Below are 21,723 nucleotides of genomic sequence, written 5' to 3' on the forward strand. Positions count from 1 at the left end.
CTGTGTATCCATTTTAACAGTCATTCATCAATGTCTTATTTAATGATACATTGCCTGATATTTTCTGGTATAAATAACTGAGAACAGCTTGTACTCAGATCATCTTAAACAATTCACACAATTTCATGGATAAGAGACTCTTCAATCCTGGGTCTTTAATTTTTTTTCCAGAAAAATCTTCATGTAAGCTAACAAACTAATGGGAAATAATATCATCTATCTAGGATCTTATAATAATATTTAATTTTTTCCCTTTTTCAGCACCTTTGACTACAAGGATTTTTGTAAATCCTAGATTTAGTCTTGTGTTGATTTCACTAGGATACAAACAAAGTCAAAAGGAAAACATCAGATTGAGGCCTGATTTAACACAAGACTGCACAATTTTTCTGTTAGTTAAGAAGATCATAAAAAACTCCATCAAAGCTCTAAACCAATTGTTATTTATTTCAAACATTTAATTCAGTCAAAAAATCTGCTTTAAGGACAGTTTCAGTTGAATAAAGTTAACAAGTGTCTCTAAAAATAAGACCTCCAGAGAAATTATAAAAATTGAAAAATCTGTTTGTAATTCTGTATAATTAGATTATATAATAATATATATAATCTATAATTATATAATAGATTATCATGATCTTCACTTAACATTCATAAGTCAACTAAACAACTCCGTATTTCAACAAAGTCAAAACAAGGAAAATCAGAAATCTGAAACCCAAAAGATACACAAAGCATAACTCACCTCAGCCAGATAGTCCTCAAGGGTTTGACATGAAAGCTGTGGGTTGCAAGTAGCACCTGGTATGTTTTCTCCCTGGTTAAAACTTCTGTTGTGTACCCAGTTGTCCCTTTTAAGTCTGACACAAGGATACCCTGGGACTGGACTCCCACAGTGAGAGCAGGGTAAACAACCTCTCTGTGTTTTCACTGGGAATCTGCTACTAACCTCCTGAAGGCTCTTACTGATTCTGTGAGGACTGCAAAAGGCAAATACTTGGTTATTTATTTATTTTTTTCTGGGAAACTACTTGCATTAAAAAAAATGCCATGGGAAGAAATGGAATGTCTCAGTGAAAAGAATCTTAACATTGAAAACCCATCAAAATAGAGTAGGGCATACAATTATAGGTTTTAAAGAGTTCTGAAAATGTATCCATATTTCTTGGGGCCTGCTAACAAACAAGAAATTCAAACAATGTAGGTGGAGATGTGTGACTTAAAGGGTAACACTGCTGCCTTCTTGAAAGGCTCTCCTTAAGGGCTTTTTGAGGACACCATTAAAAATCCTGGTATTTAAATAGTAATCAGGTGAGATGATGGATACCTTAGTTAATTTGACTACAAAGACATTTCATTATGCTAAAGTATATTAAAGCATCACGTACTCCTTAATTAAACATATACAACTAGAAAATAAAAGTGAAGCTAAGCTAGAAATACTTGTATTATTAAACCAATTGAAGAATTTAAAAACCATCCCTTAAAGACATTGACAAGCATTTGCTCTCACCGTCTACACATTCTAACCATCACCTGGAGGAATCAAGCACTGGGCACTGAGAAATAATTCATAGCAACAATCACTGGGGCAGAATAAGATAGCTGAGTTGGTGATTAAGTATTGAAGACAATCAGCTCATAATTTTGTTACCAAGGTATCAGTGGTGGCACCTGTCAATTCTGATTTTAATTGCCCCCAACACTGACCACGGAATTATTTTTAACTGTACTGCAAAGTATACTTCCTTTCAGCCCTGTGATATTCTTTCCCTATATGAAAAGTAGACCTTTTGTAGAGAGGAAACAAGGCAAATTTCAGTTTGTCTCTAGGCACCATCTGGGGGTATCATCAAATGTCACAATTAAAAATGGTTAATTTATTAAGTATCAGAATGTGCCAAGAGGGTAGTACTAGCAATACAGTACCCTTGGAGTTTAAGTTGAACACTTTCAACCAATAATTATTTTTTTTTACTCTTCTACATAAAGAAAGGCCTATAAGTAACTTGGTCACAATACAACTGAAATATAAAGCTTCAAAAGTACTGAGGTGAAAGTCTGGAAAGGAGAGAAAGCCATACAGATACAAAAAAAAATGCATGAGAGATATAAACTTCCTAAACCAATATTTCAAAAGTAAGTTCATTTACTAAATAAGTTCATTTACTAAAATTACTCCTGAAAATTGTATTATCTGATTAGATCCTACTAATCTCATATACCTTTCTCACTAAAATGTATGCATCGGAGACAAATTAAGGAGATTAAGCTATTTTCTGTAGGTGTACATTTGGACATACTGCAGGAATTTTTATCCTGCTATATGGAGTTCATTATATTCTTACCTTTGTACTTCATCAGAAATTTCATTTGGAGTTTCAGACACTTGAGATTCTACCTTACCAATTCTGAATTGCATCAACTTCATTAATGAAAACTCATTATTTTCATTCAACTCCTCTAAAATTTTTGAAGCTCTATTAAATGTCTAAAAAAATTGAAAGAACATATTTAAAAAATATTTTTATGGTATATGAACACAATGTCTTTATTTTAATTTTATGTGGTGCTGAGGATTGAACCCAGTGCCTCACACATTCTAGGCAAGTGCTCTACCAACTGAGCTATATCCCCAGCCCGAAATGACATATTCTTAAAATAATTGTTATCCAAATAATCACTTTTATATTTTGTTCTTTAGTTTAGAATCAATAACTAAGAGAGAAATTTTAAATATGTGTATAAAAGATGCTGGGATTTTATCATCAAAGTCAATTGCTTTTTGTATATTCTTTGGGGTTGGAACCCAGGGCCTTGCAAAGGCTACCCAAACTATCTTCCAATGACTAGGACTTCAGCCATGAATCATTCTCATGTTAGTATCAGTAATGTGAAAAGTAAAATGTTGTAAAATTATTTCATAATTGAAAAAAATTATTCAACAATTCAAGCGTATGATATACTTTGACTTCACATTTTTTGGTTCTTGCTAATTGTCTTATTAATACAACTATCCTTAAATATTGAATGGTTCTCTGGTAAAGTCATTTTTCTGAAAGATAAAGTCAGTTTTTACAATGATGGAAAATGAAATATTTAAAAATGCCATCTTACTCTGAAAATTCTACAAAAGAAGTTTCCTCAAGACCAACATAAAATGAAAATTTCCAAAATAAAATTTTCAGTGAAAAGAATTAAAGCACATTACAGATAAATAAAATAACCTCTGAAAATAGAGATGCTTGTTTTGGTTTTCCTCTAAAATCTCTCTTGTTCTTTGTCTAATCTCACTTCTATGAGGCTCTTCTTGACCATTTTTAATTTTATTGTCTTGCACATATACTTTGAGGTTTGCGAAATCTTCTTCCAACTTCTTTTGGTTGTTCTGTATTTTTTCACATGTATTTTGTAGGCTTTTAAAAGCAAGTTCAAATTGTCCATCCAACTGTAAATATTTTGAAAATGTAGCTTCTAGGTTTGTATTGAGATTATTGGCCTGCATGAATAAAACAACATTGTTCATAATAAAAGAAGCATGTTGAGAATATTTGAGCACAAATTTGTCCAACAAATCCTAGTAAGATTGCCTTTTCAAAGATCTACTGGAAAACCTATGAAAGTTCTTCACTCTCTGCTTTGGATAGAGGTAGGAGACATGATTGAAACATTTGTATGGTTTTATAATCTGTTTAAATTTAAAAAAAACTGACTTGTCCAATTATTTTAAAATTAACCTGAAATTTGAGGAAAGCATAATAGCCTTTCTGTGCAAGTTATCTAGAAATCCATTTAACAATTACACATAGATTCTGTATCCAATCATACAAATGAAGGTATGAAATAATTCAATTCCCTGGAACATTCCATGGAATGGTATTCTCTGATTTAATCTGCCTTGCTACACCATGGCAATGGAGGTAGCACTAAATATATATATATATATATATATATATATATATATATATATATATATATATATATATTAGTTAACCAAAAAAAAAAATTCTCTCAACACATGTGAGGATAGATGTACAATTCTCAGCATTCCAGAGGGTATTTAAGTAGTTTATTTTTTAAATTTTTATTTATTTATTTAGTTAGTTTTTTCTTAACCACGGATTGATCCCAGGAGTGCTTAACCACTGAGCTATATCCCTACTTCTTTTTGAGACAGGGATTTGCTAAGTTGCTGAGATTGGCCTTAAACTTGTGATCTTCCTGCCTTAGTCTTCCAAGTCACTGGATTGCAAGTGAGAAATAATGCATGATATTATAAAAAATGTAAAAATGAAATTCAGAATTTATAAACAAATGCACTATAAAGATAATTAAAATGTAATAAAATTAATTATAATAAAAATCCAAAGAACTCTGTCCACTGACATTTTTATCCTAAAACATTTAATATTATTTAAGCAGGTGCAGATCAATGGTTGACAAACACAATTTAGTACATACTTCCCCTGTGATTTGATCTAGTTTCTTCTTCAAACCCTGTACCTCATCTTCTCCTTCAAGGTAATTACTTGATGAGTATTCTAGGGAATCCTCTGACATAGATTGCTCTGTCAGGTTATCAGTAAGTTCTTGTGGAAGTTGTCTCACATCTACCTGAGGAGATATGTCTGTTAAATATTTTGTAAATCACTTCACCGTTAATATTTAAAAATGAAAGGGACTCTGAGAAATATTATCATTAATCCATTTTCTTTTCCTCATGTGTATAAAATTATGTTTATTTCTGAATTCCAACAAGGACATGGAAGGTGCTTTCTTCCTGCCTAGTTACTATCATATCCCTTAGACAATAGATTTAGCCCTGTATCCACTTCACACTTGATGAAATGCTTTACAACCTAGTAAATTCTCCAACAGAAATGGTTATGCAGGTCCAACTAGGAGTAGTGAATACTATACAGAAAATCATCCTTTTTTTTTTAACAGAAGCTCAACTTAAAAACTGAGCTCTAAACATATTCAATCCTCTGCACAGATCCATAAATTCCTGTCTCCTAAAAAATGAGACCCAACACAACCTGACCTTCACCTCCTTCCCTCTCTTCAACTCCTTCAACTCTCTCCCCTCCTCATCCCATTCTCACTGTACAAAAATCTACTTGTTTAATTGGGAATTTGAACAACTTTGTTGAAAATGGGAATTCAGTGCCAAATTAATAAATCAAGGATCTGCAATCATCTTTGCACTAGAATAGTTCCTATCTGATACATGATAGCATTTGAAACTTGAAATGAAAAGTATTAGCAAGTTATCTGTGAAGATAGGCAATAAATTCCAAAGACAACAGAAAAATTAAATCAACATGGGTTTTGCTGCAATGCAATGCATTTGTCCCAAATTATGTTAATGACAGTAGATCCTTTAATAGTGTTGGAAAGAGATGAGGATAAAAAAATTGAGCAAGTTGTTTTCAGAATTAAGTCAAATTCAGCTTTATAAAATCAAATTACCAATTAGAAATGTATAAAATGCTAGTGAAAGAAGTCAATTAAAAACAATATCATCTACATTTCACTTCAGCTGGGAAACTTGGAATGGATTGTCAAAGTAACCCACTGAATTTAAACTAGATATGAGCATTTCCATTTATCTGTTAAATCATGGTCTTAAAAAGTATGGCAACATAAAGACTTTCAAGTTAATATTGAGTGCTGGAGTGTACTTCTGGTGTTAGAATATGGGCATAGCTTGCACAAGTCTATTGAGTCTATCTTCAACACCAAAAGCAGATATTGTTTCAGCAACGTTATTCCTACATTATTAATCATCAATATCAGCATATCTCAACTAAAAATCTATGACTTATCCTCTTGAAACTTCATTCCTATGTAAATAAACAATGCCTAGGAAAGACATAATGTCTTTACTCAAAATAAAGCATCTGCAGTTCCAAGGCTTTAAATGCCCCCCCCTTTTTAAATCAGTTTCATGCAAGGCTAAACTTTTTGTTTTTAATGGGCACACAATTTTACATATTTATCAGATAAAGTGTGTTACTTCAAAACATGTATACAATATGTAACCATATCACATTTATCCTTCAACATGTGGTATTTATGGAAGAGTACTTTCTCTGTTTCATTCCTGGTAGAAACCTAAGAAAAATCAAGGAGACCTTTAGCTGACACTCAGTGAAGTATGTGTCAAAATTACCTCTGAAGCTAAAGTTTGAACATGTACATTTATTCAATGGAAGGGTTGCAATACATGGATATCCAACTGGAGAAAAATTAGATGTAAATTTCAGAGCTTAGAGAAGTAAAACTTTCCAAGAGTTCACAAGGTATATTGAAGAAAATTAATCTATGTGCATAAGAAATGCTAATTATAAAGAATTTTAAAACTTAAAAGGCCTTTTTCTAAATTACAACAGGTTGAAGACATAAAGATTAGGAACTTTGACCATGTTAAAACATAAAGTTTGAGGGCTGTGGTTGTGGATCAGTGGTAGATCGCTTGCATTGCATGTGTGAGGCACTGGGCTCAATCCCAGGCACCACACATAAATAAGTGAATAAAATAAAGATCTATCAACAATTAATAAAATACAAAATAAATAAATTCTGCACTCTGATACTGGTAACTCATGTATAAAGCCAGCCAATCCATAATAAGTGTCTTAGCTCTACACACATTTGGACAGATAAAATTTTCCAAAGTTCTTTAAGTTCCCTATTCCTGAAAGTATTCTACATGTATTCTATTATTTCAACATTTTTGCAGTCAGTTATAAGAATTGTAGCTATTGATAAATGATAAATCCAGGCACTGTACTTAATTAAGCATTTTACATATACCAAGGAACTTTCTATTACCATCTGAAACATGGAATGATATAAATATAAGCAAGCTGCTTCTAGTGCTCTTCCATCAACCTAGTTATTTCTCTGCTGTAAAAATAAAACACAAAAGAAGGCCCTTGTTTCATAATACCATTTGTAAAGATCCTATTTGTTGTGCTCTTCTCAGAAAATTCTGAGATTCTTTGCTGCTCAGTAAGATTTGTTTCTTTTTTCTTTTTTTGTAAAGTCTGAAACATGAGTAAATGTGAAATAAGGGAAATAAACAGACTTAATTTATCACAAATGACATAATTACCATAATGTATTATAGTATATCATTGTCTCCAAATGTTTTTTGTACTGAAATAGAAGATTACTTGGAGAAAAGTGTTCCTCTTCTCCTACATGAGGAAATGCTGCCCTAACTAGAGTCTCTGCTGGTTATGCTTTGCCTGCTTACTGAATGGTGGGAATAATAAGCTAACCTCCATATTAATATACCAAGAGGGTGAAATCACTGCCCCAAACTAGAGAAGTTATGTTAGTAACAAGGGTTTTAAGACTATGGGAAAGTCATCAATTCCTGTGTACATTTTTAAAAGCCTTTTCTCTGGATATGGCCAGTGTGAAAGTCACTACTGTACTGCTGCTGACAAATGAAGTTGAATTAAGAACATTAATTAGGCCAATGGGACCAAAATGCCACTCTCAATCCCCAAATAGGTACATTAATGATATACATGTATGGCTTTAAAGTTCTCTATGCTTTTCCATGGTGGATCTAGTTACTGTTCCATATATGTTCACACACAAATGCAATACATTCACACAAAGAAACAAGCATTTGAAAACAACATAAAATGATTTAAGAAACATTTTTTTTTCCTGCCACGCCTCTCTCCTTTTGTTTGCAAAGATGATTTGACAGAATTCTATCTTTTAAATTCTGGCATTATATTCTCAAATATATATTGCCTCTGGGTGTCATTAGGTTCTGCTTACACCTGAAGATTCATTTCAGTAAGTGGGGAGAAAGTCTAAAAGCTTAATCAAGAGCAGTATCTGCAAATTTAAAAAAAAAATACTAAAAACAAGTAGTTGATCAAACTATACAGACCTTTATTCCACATGAATTACTCAAATTTCAACTGTAGAAATGACAGGTAAATTTGTCACAGAGAAAAAATTTTTAGAAAACAAAACAGAAATAAAAAAAAAATTTAAACTAAGTTAACTTGTCCCATGATATGTTCAAAGCTCTTTATCCTGTATCTGAACATAAATATCCCTAAATTAACATTTGTGCTACCGATTGAACTCAACTCACCTTTTATTCCTCCATTCAGAAAACATGCTGATCATCTATAAGATGCCAAAATAAGCAATGAATAAATTTAGCCATAAATGTTATGATTTCATCTTAGGGAGATATGAAATTTTGGTTTAAATCCAAATAATAGAGAGTCACACACTGTGTAACAATGCTTTGTGAGACAACAGACTACATATTTTAATAGTGGTCCCAGAAGTTTGTGGAAGATATAGGCATTTTGTATAAGCACATGCCTACAATGATTGCATAGTGAATGCCAACAACACATTTCTCACATCATATCCCCATCATTATGTGAAACATGACCACACATATTATGTTAAAGGGATATTATAAACAATGTAAGAAATTTGATGCTATACTGAAGACTATTTACCAGATTTGAGTTACTTCTTGCAGTCTTCAATGTCCCAGAAGACAGTTGAAATTCTTTGTTCAATTCAATTTGTTCATTAAGTTTCTCATCTTTTTCTCTTAACTGGTTATTCATTTTTTCCAAAAGCTGATCAAAATCTCTTAACTTCTTCTCTTTTTCTTGTAAATCATGCCTGCAGTTAAATATGGTTATCTTAAAATGCTTTTAATCAGAAAACAAATGGTGTATTTTGTATTCTTGTTCTTCATACGTTAATTCATTAGGCTAATAAAAATTCTATGTTCTATGATTTTTTTTTCTTTCTAGTTCTCACCTCTTTAAATTTCTCCTTCAATCTTTTTGGAAACATATAAACATGAAAGTTAATAATGAAAGATTTTTCTGTCAGTTGGGAAAAGGCTGTTACTAGTAACTTCAGTAGATATTATGGAAAGGGACTCTTGAAATGTATCCATAAATTGAGTGTTTGAAATAATTTGGGGTGGGGAATCCTCAGAGTGCTTGCCTGCTGGGGCCCCTGTGTTCCATCCCAAACATTGCCAAAAAAAAAAAAGATAGTTTTTGCATTGTTATAATTCTTCCTTAGTTAAGAGAGTTTTAAAGACTAATTGTTTATAAACAAGTTTATAAATTCATTAGTATTTAGCTTTTATATTCATGAATAAAATAGCAACTACTGCAATTGATTGCCATTGTAACATACCACCTTCAGAAGTTGTTCAGACAGCATACGTCTGCACATTACCATAACTGAAGACCAGGCTAAGGGGTCCAGTTCCCGTTGTTCCACCTTTTAATGTTTCTTTTAGGTAACACTTTCAATTTCGCTTGTTTACCATTACATATTTTATAAAGAACTCACAATCCCCTTTGGAACAAGGCATAACCTAATATTTATTCCAATGATAAAGAATACATGTCCTTTCAACATAGAAATTTAAACAAATTTTATTACAAATGAGGGAGACATTTAAAAAAATGTTACTTTCCATTTCACATTTTGTTTAATAGATGTTAGGATTCCATCCATAGCCCAGGGTGTAATTCAGCAGAAGCATACTTATTTAGTTGCGCCAACCCTTGGGTTTGATCCCAAGCACCAGAAAAAAAAAAACTGCATAAATATTTAAAATCACATTTTGGGGTGCACAAAATGACTTTTTCATAAGGCAAACCCCCCAAAACAAAGGCCAAATGTTTTCTCTGATAAGTGGATGTTATTCCATAATGGGGAATGGGTGTGTGAGGAAGAATGAAGGAACTTTAGATTGTGTAGAGGGGAGTGAGGAGAGGGGAGGGTTTGCAGGGATGGGAATAAAGGTGGAATCAGATGGACATTCTTACTCCATATACATGTATGATTACATTACTGGTATGGCACGTTCAGCCATAGGAAGAACTTGTCTCCATTTGTGTACAATGTCTCAAAATGCATTCTACTGTCATGTGTAACTAATTAGAACAATTTTTTAAAAAATAGCCATTTCTTTCTCTTTGGTGAAAATATAAATTACTATAAACTGTCCCGAGAGCAATTTAGAAATATTGATCAAATATCTGTTCATGAAGTTACTATTCTTTACCCAAATAATTCTATATTGAAAAATGTATTCTAACTAAAGAAAAATAAACATCAATTTCTATGAAATTAAGTCACTTGAAGGAAATGGATGGAAACTGAGACAATTTTTTATGCATATTAACTCAAATTTGTAAGTTTAAGCTTCATATGTTTTCTCTCCTATGTGGAAACTAGAAAGGCAAAGTAAAAGAAAGGCATGGGGTGGTCTCAGGGAGATCAAAGGAGCTCATTGAAGTAGAAGGAGAAGGGGGGAAAGCAAAAAGGTAGGGAATAATATAGACCAAATTATATAGTCACATAGTGTGTAAACATGAATATGTAACAAAAATCCCACCATTTAAACAAGTGTAATGACTCAATAAAAATATGGAAATAATAACTTTTGTAAATGAGGTTCAGTGAAACATTGATTGTAATACAAAAAATAAAAATATGAAAAACAATCCCAAATTCTGCTTTTTAAATCAATAGTGAGATTCCTTTTATAGTGAGATTTCTATATAGTCATTGGTATTATGATTGGAAATAACATGAATTTGGTTATTAGAAGTAATCATAGTTAGCAATATGTCACCTTTTTGTAAGGATTTCAGACTCTACAAGTATAAGTAGTTTTCTCCCTTGAAAAATGCCAGCAGGTAAGTCAGCAATTACAAAAATTCCCTATGTATATTAATGTGAAGAAAAAGAGTCCAAACTTTCTTTCAATCGAGGGTATCATACCTCAAGTGGCAGAGTTCTTGTTTCCATTTTATTTCTCTCTGCTCTAACTTAGATTTCATATTTTCCATTTCTGATAATTTCTCTTTCATTCCACAAAGTTTATTTTCCAGTTTTTCCACTTCTTGTATATGTAATAAACACTGTGAACAGTGACTTTTGTCAAGTTCTATTATTCTTTGACATGAATCAAATGCTTTTTGGACTTTTGGTAGGCTATGAGGATCTGCATCATAGAGAAAACAAGACAGAAATAAAATATTTGATTATTTTCATCTGAGAGGGATTCTACATCTCCCTATGTACTCCCTCATACACTGAACAAATGTGTAAAGAGTACCTATGACATGGAAGCCATTATAATAAGTTCTACAAATAAACCAGCTGAGAACCCTGCTCTCCTTTAGCTTAAAGTCTAGTGGAGAAGATTTACAGTAGAGAATTCAGCCTAGACAGATGATCTAACAAAGCATAAAAACAAGATCATCAAGGGTCAAGCTGTTTCTATGTAACCTAACTGAATTCCAAAATATAATGAAAAAGCAGAAGAGGCCTGAAAGATATTTTTCAAAACAAATTGCACTTTTAGGAGGCAAACTGAAAGTAACCAAAGAGTATGGTGACTCTTGAATAACACAGGTTTGAACTCTGTGGATTATCACATAGAAGAGCAATCAACTACTGGCAACCAAGACAAAATACATTATAGCAAAGAAAAAGGCAGAAACTAGCAAACATCTTTCTATAACTCTTGATGTAAATGTTCTAAACTCTCCAAATAAAAGACACATATTGGTAGAATGGATTTGAAAACAAGATCCAACTAGATGTTGTTTGAAAGAAACTCATCTCATATGCGAAGTCACTGTATTAGTCAGCTTTTTCCCTGCTCTGACTAAATGACCTAACTAGCACAACTGTAGAAGAGGAAGGTTTTATTTGAGGGCTTACAGTTTCTGAAATCTTAGACCATAGAAGGCCAGATCCATTCATAGGCGATTGAGGCAAGGCTGAGTATCATGGTGGGAGAATGTGTTGAAAGGAAACAGCTCAAGTTATGATCAGGAAGCAGAAAGAGTCCACTTGCTGCCTACTAATATATACTGAAAGCCACTCCCCAATTCTCAAGTCCTCCAGCCCCACCCTATCAGCTTTCAGTTACCAAATACTTAATCCCAATCAGGAGATTCAATCATGGACTGTGTTAACACTCTTACAACTCAATCACTTCTCCTCTGAACCTTCTTGGACTGTATCACACACGAGCTTATGGGGGACACCTCACATCCAAACCATGACAGACACTCATAGACTGAAAGTAAACTCCTGGAAAATGTTTCCATTCTTAAATTCCAAAATTTAAGCAGATCTGAAGCAAAACTCACAAGAGACAAGGAATGCTACTTTATACTAGTAAAATTTCAATTCAACAAGAAAATATATAAATAGAAATTATGTATGCCTCAAATTATAATGACTCTAATTACATAAAAACAATGCTTCTTTAAATCACAATAGCTCAACTCTGGTACCAACCTAGATGTACTTCAATAGATAAGTGTATGTGCACACAATAGAATATTACTCAGCATTAAAAGAGAATAAAATTATGGCATTTTCAGGGAGATGAATGGAGTTGGAGAATATCATGCTAAGCAATGTAAGCAAAAAAAAAACAAACCCAAAGACTGAATGTTCTCTCAGATAAATGGATGCTAATCCTTAATTGGGGGAGGGACATGGGAAAAGTGGAGGATCTTTGGGTAAACAAGAGGGTCGGAAGGTGAGGGGTCATGGAGACAGGAAAGATGATGGAATGAGATGGACATCATCACCCTGGGGACATGTATGACTGCACATATAGTGTAACACTACATCATGTACAACCAGAGAAATGAAAACTCATGCTGCAATTGTGTATAGTGAATTAAATATATTCTGCTGTCATATATACCTAAATAAATAAATAAATACATACATAAACTAATAATGTTTCTTGACATTAAATGTCAGATAGACCCCAAATAATTAGGGAATTTAAAAATATCCTTGTCACCAATAGACAGAATATGCAAGGGTAAAAATAGACATTTTGACCTAAACAATATTATCATTCAAATGTACCTAATAGCTACAGGATATTTCACCACAAAATAGCTGAATTCACTATCTTCCTAACAATGCATGGAATCTTTTTTCAAAATATACCATATTCTAGGTCACAATGTAAGTCATTGCAAAAATAAAATAAACCTGATATAATTATACACATTCTATCAGATCATAATGAAATGGAACTAGAAGTCAATAGCAAGGAAAATAAGAGGAATAACATAAACAGAACAAAATAAAAAAAATACTCTTTTAAAAGAGGAGTGAAGTATTAAAGAAATGAGAGAATAAACAAAGAAATATTTGCAAAAAAATCAGAACAGAATTACAACATATCAAAATCTTTGGGACATCATGAAGTCGGTTTTGAGAAGAAAATTCATGGTACTGAATGACTTCACTAACAAAATAGAAAGTTTCCAAATAAATAAAATAATGTTCCAACATTCAAGGTCTTAGAAAAGGAAGAATAAACTTATTCCCAAATAAGTAAATAATCAAGATTAGAGATGAAATTAGTTGAGAAGAAAAAAAGGCATAGGATCAAAGAGACGAAGGCAGCTTTTTCAAAAGATAAATAATGTCAATAAACCCTTAGTCAAACTAACAAAAAAGGACACAACTCAACAAAATTGTGGATGAAAATGAGATAGCATTAGCAATATTTCTAAAATCCAGAGGATCATTAGGAACTACTTTCAAAGTTTGTACTGTAATAAACTGGAAGATCTGGAAACCTTGACAAATTTCTAGGCACATATGAGCTGCCAAAATTGCACCAGGAATATATCCAAATGAAAACAAATCAATATCAAGTAATGAAAGTGAAACAGCAAAGAATAGTCTTTCAACAAAGAAAAGCCAGGACCAGATGAAATCCCGGCTGAGTTCTAACAGACTTTTAGTGAAGAACAAACACAAATCTTTGTCAAATTCTTCCACAAAACTAAGAGGAAAGGAACATTCCCAAATACATTCTATGGAACCAGTATAATCCTGACATATTCAATAAAGAAAACTACAGAACAATATCCCTGATGAACATACATGTAAAAATCTTTAATGAAATATTAGCAAATAGCATTCAAAAATACATCAAGAACTTAACATGCCATGAAAAAGTTGTTTTACTCCCAGCAATGCAAGGTTGGTTCAACATAGGCAAATCAATAAATGTAATTCACCACATAAATAGAATTAAGGACAAGAATCATATTATCATCTCAACAGATGAAGAAAAAGCTTTGATAAAAATGTAGCACCCATTCATATTAAAAATGATAAAGAAACTAGGCATGGAGGAAACTTACAGTATAAAGTCTATATATCACAAAGCCAAAACCAACATTATGTTGCAGAAAAAAATGGAAAACATTTTCTCTAAAATTAGGAGCAAAGAAAAGATGTCTAATTTTATCAATCCTATTCAATGTATGTTTTGAAACTCAAGGCAGAACCATCAGGCAAGAGAAGAACATTACAGGTCTATTAATAGGAAAAGAAGAATTCAAATTATCTTTTTGCTATTGACATCATCCTATCCTAGAAAACCCAAAAAAACTCCACCAGAGGACTTATTCGCTGATAAGGAATTCAGCAAAACAGCTGGTAACAAGATCAACAATCATTAATCAACATCTTTTCTGTACATGAAAAATATTTCTGCTAAGACAAAAAATGAGGAAATCTATCCCATTAAAATTAAGAAAAATTTTAAAAATTAAAAAAAAATTAAAATTCCTGGGAATTGTCTTATTTAGGTTTTCTCACTGTGACACAAAGATCTGATGTGAAAAATGTAGAGAAGAGAAAATGTATTTGGGGCTCAAGGTTTCAGAAGTCATAGTCCATACACAGCTGACTACACAGCTCAGGGCCCAAGGTGAGGCAGAACATCATGGAAGAAAGACTTGGCAAAGGAAAGAAGTTCATAACAGGCCACCTACTAGAAAACGGTTAGAGCTTCACTCAACAGGTAGTCCCCAAGTGACCTACCCCCCTCAAAGCACACCCTACTTGACTATGATTACCATCCAACTAATCCATGTTGATTAGCATGGAAAATGGTAGAAATACATTGAAAGATAAGTTGGCAGTATCTTATTAAGGGCATATAAAGGAACATGAGAAGACTTTTACAGGATTTCTTAACTATCTTGATTATGGCTATTCAACATGTGTTTAATACGTAGGTCAAAACTTGTCAAATTGCACATTTTTTATATGTGCAGCTTATGTATGTCAATAATACCTCATTAAATCTTCTGAAAACAGAAAGCTGTATTGTAAGAAGAAACACCTTAGTGATTGGGATCCAGACACAGGAGAAAGCTAGAGGGTTGAGGTCTTTAATCTTACAGCAAAAACAAGTAATACTTGGGTTTTAAGGAAGGGGTAAGCAATATCAGAACTGAATTTTTTAAAGTATATGATTTGGTTGCAGAAAAAAACACAGTTTGAGGAGGTGGGTAGCAGGGAAAGGAGGTCTAAGGTTACTACAGAATTCATGTAGAGATAATGGCAAGCTGATATGATCATCCTCCAGGCACAAGGGAGCAACAGAGCCAACAAAAGGAGTGGGGTGCCATTCACAAATAAAAGTGCAGTGGAGATTATCCAGGTGTTTACTTAAGAGTGTATCACACTTTTCATTATATTTTAAAGCAAAGCACCTTTCTGAAATGAACAGTACTGAAACACATCAGTGTTCTATGGTTCAGTGCTAAGTAATGTGTGTATCTATTATTGTAGTGTACATCATTATGCAAAGGTCCTACCTTCATATGAAGTGCTTGGTTTTTCAATGTATGCCCAAATATCCTTATAATTAGGGCAAGTCATTTGAAAGGCCATTGAGGCTATTAAAGTTGGCTCTGATTCATCAAGGTCTTCCATAGCATTTTTTGACCTATAAAACAATAATCCAATATCAAAATGTACCCCAAATACATATAACATAGACTCGATACATACAGGTTACAATTATCCACCATGGTATATAAGCAAAAGAACAGGTAGTTTTTCAAAGAAGTAATTTCTGTCAAAAAAAAATCTTTATCAATGGTTATTTTGTCTTACTAATTTTCAAATTCAAAAGCTGTACATAGCAAAAAAAATTATCCATTCTTTCACTTTACCTTCTACAATATATTTTTGTTTGTATCACTTTGACTTTCATAATGTATTTTATCAATAAATATTATCTTGTATTATCTGTAACAATACCTTGCTCTTTAAATTAGATGTTTTCTCAGTGTGCCTAATAGAGAAAAAGAAAGAAACACATAATATTCTTTCAGACAAATACTAAGTATGTAAAATGCAACAAGACTATTATCTTTTATATATAAAATCTGCATATTTTTAATTTATTTCTTGTAACCATAAATTTTATGTCCATGTTCCACAATAGGGATTCAAGTGTAAACAAAAAGAATAATATTAAGAAATCAAGAACAATACTACTAATAGTCTCAAAACAAAGAATTAAATTTAGATCATGCCTTCTTACAGTGAAAACAAAATGAATAAAGGCACTTGCATTATTTGATAGAAATATGATTTTGTTATTGTCATTTTCCAAAAAATAAAATTCATACAAGTTACTAAACCCCATTTGTAAAAGAGTACTTAAATCTTTATGGGAGGGAAAACCTGTTGCAATAATTATAGTGTTCTTTTTCAGGACTTACAATGAAATGACTGTACACAATTCTAAGCAATGTACATATGCCAAAGTCATAGGGACTTATTTTCAATTTCATTGATTTCCACTCAGACCTTATGTCTTATCTTATACCTTCTACTGGTGTTGACCTGATGTTTTCTTTCAGAAGTTACATAGGTTTTGTTCTGATTCCTAGGTCTCTGGTCCACTATTGAGTTGATCTGGGGGAGAGGCTGTGAAATAAGTTACTAGTCACATTCTTCTACTCTTGGAAAAACAGTTTTCACAGTACCTTTTGATAAAAAGGCTATGTTTCCTCTATTATGTTTTTGGCACCTGTGTCAAGGATTGGATCCCTGCATGGGTGTGGGTTTGTCTCTGTCTTCTCCTCTGTACCATTTATCTATGTGTATTTGTTATGTCAGTACCATCATTTTTTGTTAACTATAGCTCTGTAGTAAAATTTGAAGTCAGATATTGTGATGCCTCCAGCATTGCTTTTTTTACCTTGGAATTTCTTTGACTATTTTGAGTCCTTTTTTCTTCCAAATGAATTCAAAACTTTTTTTTATAGTTCTGTGCAAAACAGGATTGGTGTTTTGATGGGAATTGCATTAAATTGTATTGAATTTTTGATCCTATGGCTACCATAGCAATCAATTTCTTTCTTCACTACTAAATAGTTTTCATTCATCTTAGGATACTAAAGGACTATTCTGAAAGACATTTCATTTGGATTAATCTAAATTGTTGAAGCAAGGAAAATAGCATGAAAAATGGGTGTGAAATATACATGATTGCATACCTGTGGCTGATTATTTTCAGAGTAATCAAGCACTTTTTTCTTTGCTTCTTTTTTCACTTTTAAAGATGATTCTGCCAAAAATGTATATGTCTATTTACACTACTTTAAACAGAAGAACAATCAGAGTAAAAAGAAAATGCCTAGTACTAATAATAACAGTAACATTTATTTTATGAATTAGAAATTGAATTTAAACATTACTTGCATAGTTATTATTTATAATATGGTACTTTGTACTAAAACCAAAGCCTTTTGCATACTTTTTTCAGGCAGATTTATTTTAGTATTATTATATAATCATATGGGCTATATCTTATTCTAATTAGGATGTCAATTTGTGGATGTATACAATGGTGAGATTCACCATGGTGTTTTCACATATATACCCAGGAAAACTATGTCACATTCATTCCACTGCATTCTTAGCACACTCTCAACTGCTGAGATTCATCTGCTTTAGTATTTTTTATTTTATTTGGGGATGGGGTCTCTCTGAGGTGCCCAAAATAGCCTAAAACCGGCCATCCACATGGCCTCAGCCACCTGAACACCTGAGCCTATACAGATGTGCTCTGTTGAGCCAGTGAGACTTGACTTCCTTAGAAGATATTTCTACTGACCCCAAACTTCAACTAACCCTTGGGGAGAATTGGATATTGTGAGATTCAGTGCAACAAATACCCCAAAAATTCATCTACAAATTCACCCACTAAACATAAAATGACAAATCCTCAGAAACAAAACTTTTCAGTGCCATATAAACATACAAATTCACACTCTACATTATTCTCTACTTCCTAATAGTAAATTTTAACCAAGCCCTGTGCATCTTTAATGGTTTCCAAAGTGACTGGTACTTTTTACTCCTTTACAATGAACACTCTGTCCCTTTTGTTTGTCCACATTTTTGACAAATTTCTTTTCTACTCTAAAGATGTGGTGTTCTCTGAATTGGTCCTTAATTTGGGCTGTTGTTATCTCAATAAAAAGGAGCTTCTTTCCTAAGGGCAAACTTCAGCATTTGTCTACACCTTTATGGCTTAAACTGTAAATTATTTCTCTACATGTAAATTTCTTTTACTTGTGAACAGGAGAAAATCTTTTCAGTCACCTTTGTGTACTCAGCCTTTATTTCTTTGACTCCTTAATTATATTTCGAGTCCCTGGTAAGTGCTAATGTAGATAAATGGTGTGGGGAGATGATTTTGCTTGAAGTAGTCCTAAGCTGAGAGTTAAAATATGAGCATACTATCCAGAGAGATATTAAGAATGATAGCATGAAAGCAATTACAAGAGAGGGTGGCAAGTCTTAAATAGGGTCTATGTTTTTCTAAAATATTGGGATGGTGAGGAGGAATGGCAGGAGACCGTAAAAATGTAGAAAAGGTTAAAAATCATTGAACAGAACTCATTCCATCAATGCTTTCTAGGTAAGTTTAAGGTGCTTTGACATGAATACTCTCAAGAGTGGTTCACAGGTATACATGCATGGGAACAAAATCACTCTAATATTGTTGAGCAGAATTGAAATGAAGGGCATATGCATAAATACAAGGAGATGAATAAATATAAGGCAAAGGTTCAACATAAAGATGACAGGGGCCTAAATGGAGGACACATTCTCAGGATCACATAGGATCCTAAATAATCAGTCCTCAGGGAAGATTATGTTTCACTAAATAAAATTACCAATCTGAGTCCATGGAAAATGAGACTCTGCTCATGAGTAAACAAACCAAATGTATCAAATGAGATATCAAATGAACTCCTTCAAATGTTTAAGTAGCTTGTGTTTATCATGTGGTTCTACTTTTATGCATCTTCCTATGTTGAGGGAAATCATTTACTAAGTGGAATATCATGATACTGAAGATCTATGAGGCTCACCAACTTTAAAGAGAAGTCTGGCTGAATCACAGTTCATTGTGAGATTGAGATATATATATATATATATATATATATCACATTTTCCTTCACATTCATCTCTTGAAAGTTACCTTGGTTTATTCCCCATCGCTTGACTATTATAAACTGTGCTACTATAAAGACTGTGTGCCTATTCCCCTATGGTATGCTGATTTTAGATATTTTGGATATATTCCAAGGAGAGGGAAAGCTGGATAATATGCCATTCATGGTGTTTCTTGACAAATCTTCATATTTTCATGAGAGGCTGTGCTAATTTGCAATTCCAACAACATTTTTTGAGCATAACTTTTCCCCCCATATCCTTCACCAAACTTATTATTAATTGTATGCTCAATAATTTCCATTATGACAGAATTGTGATGAAATCTCACTTTAATTTTGACTTGCATCTCCCTGATTGCTAAAGATGTTGAGCATATTTTCATACATTTGTGGGCCAATTATATGTCTGTATTTGAGAAGCATCTGTTTAGATCATTTGCTCATCAATTGATTGGGTTACTCCTAAAGAAAACGTGGTATCTAAACCTAATGGAGTATTAGTAAACCACAAAGAAGAATAAAATTATGCCATTTTCTGGTAAGTGGATGGAACCGGAGACTATCATGCTAAGTGAAATAAAACAGGTTTGAAAAGTCAAAGGTCAAAAGTTTTCTCTGACATGTGAAAGGTAGTCCAAAATAAAAGGGGGGAAAAGGGAAAGTGAGAAAGAAAGAAAAAAGGTATGTGTGGGGAGGAGGATTCCATTAAAGTAGAAGAAAGATCCATGAATCCATGAAGATGAAGGGGCCTGGGGGTAGTGGAGGAGATGGGATAAGGGAAGAAAAGCAGAATGAATCTGACATAAGTTTCTCACGCCCATATATGAATATACCACAGTGAATCTCAACATTATGTGTATTTGCAAGACAATAATATAAACAAACAAACATAGTCAGGTGTGGTAGTGCATGCCTGCACCCCAGTGGCTCAGGAATAGGAGATGGAAGGATGGCACTTTTAAAACCAGCCTGAGCAACTTAGTGGGAGTGAGAGTATAAACAACCTAGTGAGATCCTGTCTCAAAATAAAAAGTAAAAATGCTGGGAATGTGGAAATCCTTAGTACCATAAATAAATAAACAAGGTAAACAAATAAATGCACAAAATAATAGAAGAGAGGGGGGGGAAAGGAGACCTAGTAACAGAGGAAGAAAGTCAAAAGGGAAAAGTAAAGTACAGGGACACGAACTGGAGCAAAAAAATATTCCGTAATTTCATAATTGTGTCTAAATGAATCCCAAGTTCATGAAAAAATAAAAACAGCCAATAAAATTTAAAAAATGATAGAAGACTGATGGTGAATCTTAGTGGTAAAGCAGATATTTAGTTTGCAAAATAAATGGTATCAATCCCCACCATAGAAATCAAAAAACAAAACAAAGAAGTAATGACAAAAATGAGAGGAAAAACATTAGTGGTACACATAAGTAACTTTGAATTTATCACTCATGGTCACTACTCGATGACATAAATGATTGTTCTCTACAAAATACAATATAATTTTAAAGGTCTGAGAAAATTAAAAGATATATACAATATGTTATTTGATTTTCTAAATGCAGTCCTGATCACATAAGTGTTATGAGCATCACATAAAGTGTGACACAATATACAACACCCCAGTGCAATTACTCAATAGGCTGGATGTTATAATTGAAGTAAAATCAGTTATTTAAAGAGATAAGTTTTCCTGCTTCAATCTCATGAGAAGCTGGGATTACACTAGGTCTCACTGCCTACCCCAATGTTAAAAATATTTCAACATGGAGAAAAATATTGGCCCAATAATACACCTTTGTGAAGCACTAAAATGTGTAGTGACTTCAATAGCAGAGCTTAAAACATAAATATCTGAGATAAATGTTACAACTTAAAAATCTTTCTTATGCTTATTAATATCTACTTTTTATCATAGGTAAACATAGACACTAGTCATGATTGTGCAAAATCATCATTTCAAATGTGGAGAAAAAAGAATTAGGAATAGAAAGAGCATACCAATTCACATGCTTTAATATAATTCATTTTAGAGACTATTTACTGTGAAATTTACCGGGTTTGAATGACCTTATATCCTAGATCCCTACTGCTACATATGGAAAAGAATCTTTCATGGTAGTGGTAGACTGGATGCGTTTTTTAAAAAGATAGTAAATATTACATTCTTCATACCATGTGTAATCACTAATTCAAGATACAAATAAAAATTGAATTACATATACCTTAGAAAATTTCTCTTAAGACATTGAAAAGCAAAAGGGACATATATCACTAAACATTAATAGGCCAAAAATCACTCCTCCATTCCTGATGAATTAGTATGGAGCTGAATCACTGTGCTTAGGTGATATAATGA

Source organism: Urocitellus parryii, chromosome 2, assembly GCF_045843805.1.
Source record: "Urocitellus parryii isolate mUroPar1 chromosome 2, mUroPar1.hap1, whole genome shotgun sequence".
NCBI classification, from domain to species: domain Eukaryota; kingdom Metazoa; phylum Chordata; class Mammalia; order Rodentia; family Sciuridae; genus Urocitellus; species Urocitellus parryii.